Below are 2,141 nucleotides of genomic sequence, written 5' to 3' on the forward strand. Positions count from 1 at the left end.
CCTGTGAGATCTCGCCGTTTATTAAAGATTAAAAAAAAAATCTGTCATAACTGGAATGACGAGTCGTGCTCTTTAGAGTGCTCTTCTAATGCAGTTGCCAGAGAAAACTCCGTGGGTCCTGTTTCACTGCGGCTGGACCTGCTAAGAGTACTTTTTTGGTGATTTCTGGAAGTTGTTTTTTTTTTTTTTTTTGAGATGAGCTCTCTGAAGACATGTTTACATACTTCTGTCAACAGATGCTTGCCTTGGATGGACAGAGAAGTGCTTTAAAATGTAGGTGGTGAAAGCCCACTGTGAACTCGGAGAGCAGATAAATACATGTATGTTGACAAAGTAACAAAGTGCAGATGTTCTAGAAAAAACAGACCTCTCCTTTATATGCCTAAATATAGACGTTGATGTAGAAACTTATCTCTGTGAGCTTGAACTTGAATTTTTCCATCAGTCCGTCTAAGCCAGCAAAGTCCTGCCACCTTATATAATGTCGAAACCCAGTTTTTTATCTCTTGATTAGAAGAAAATGAGTATGAGCAAAACAAAAGCAATTAGGACAAGGTGGGGCCATGATTAGGTATCAGATGATGCTAGGTGTCCAGACAGTCAGGTGAAAGAACACTCTTTTGAAATGCCTACACAGGTGGGCAGGATATATGGAAATATAACTTCAACTCACCTGCTAAAAGCACATACAGCTATCCTTTCTTGTTTTTCAAATTCTGCTAGTGGTAGTGGAAATCTAAATAAAAAGATCCTAAAATGTTTTTGTTTCATTTTTCATTAAACTAGGAAAAATAATTATTCCACTTTTTAAAAGTTCATCCTTATCCCAACTACTTTATTGCTGCCAAAACTAATAGATCTGCAGTCCCTCTTGAGCTTTTAGGAATTGTCCCAGTTTTGTTTCACACAACCGAACTACCCTGAAGGCTATTTTAAGCCATCAAAACATCAGGTTCAGACATAATAATACATTATCGCAGAACATTCTGCATTGACAATTAAATGGGGATATGAAATTATCTTTCACTGTGGCATAAAAATATAATTAATACATCTTCTCAGGTGCCACAGAACGATACACTTTCAGGTACACTGAGCAAAACCTAATCCCCTAACAACTGTTTTTACTAGGCATGTCAGCATGTTCCAGAAACAATTCAGCAGCATATCATAACAACAAAATAATTTTATTAGCAGAGGTGCTATGAAAAAGAACTAGCTGCAAAAAATAGCTCGCTTCTTTCCATGTAGATTCTATGCCAATGCCTTGTTTTATTGGGAACGTGGCTGGGTGACAGTTACTGCCCAGCTGTACCTGGGTTGTCAAGAGGGTGGAAGGTCACCTCACTGTGCTGCATAAGCCTGTAAAGTTTGCACCCCCCTTCCTTTGTAGCTTGAGCAGGGACACAAATGTGTGTGTTTCTCCCTCAGTGGGTTAAAACTTGACGTGTCCCATTGGCATAATCCAAGTACAGTAAACAGAATTAAAAGATCAGAGAATGAGGCTCATTGTCTTCTGCCATACAGAAAGAAATAGTTAATGTGGAATGAATGCATTTTCTTTGGTCAAGGGTAGATGGTCAGTAATTTTTGGCATTGTACCATGCACAGATACAGGCCAAAGACAGCTAACTGGTGATTCAAGTACAAGGGGGAACTGGACTGATGCTTTGTCAAAATCTCATTAATAATGCTCACCTTTCTAACTTGTCTTACAGTTATTTTGAAAATTCCTCTCATGTCCACCAAGATGGCTTTGCTCCTAACCTTCCCCTACTTGGTCTCAGTAAATACCCTAAATACCCCATTGTGTCAACTTTCCTCTCCTTATCCACATGCTGTTTCAAGGTCCTTTGATTTGTACTGCTCTTCTGTTCAGTCTGTCAGATCAGAAATTTCCAAAGAAAAATGGCAAAACAACTATGTGTTAGCAAATGTCATTCCCTAAACTGTGACTGTGTAGACCTGAGTTCTCACTTAGGCTACTGCGAATTTGAGAGTTGCTTCCCCAGCTACAGAGCACTGACTCAGCATCTCTGCTGTTACCTACTCTTTCCTGGTAACCTTATGTTGGTTCAGACAGAACTTTTGCTACTCTCTGCATTTTAAACTTAGTGCACTACATACACTTTTATGTTATT

Source organism: Corvus kubaryi, unplaced genomic scaffold (assembly GCF_017639235.1).
Source record: "Corvus kubaryi isolate FWS band 111438036 unplaced genomic scaffold, C.kubaryi_AGA036_p1.0 76, whole genome shotgun sequence".
In the NCBI taxonomy this organism is placed as follows: domain Eukaryota; kingdom Metazoa; phylum Chordata; class Aves; order Passeriformes; family Corvidae; genus Corvus; species Corvus kubaryi.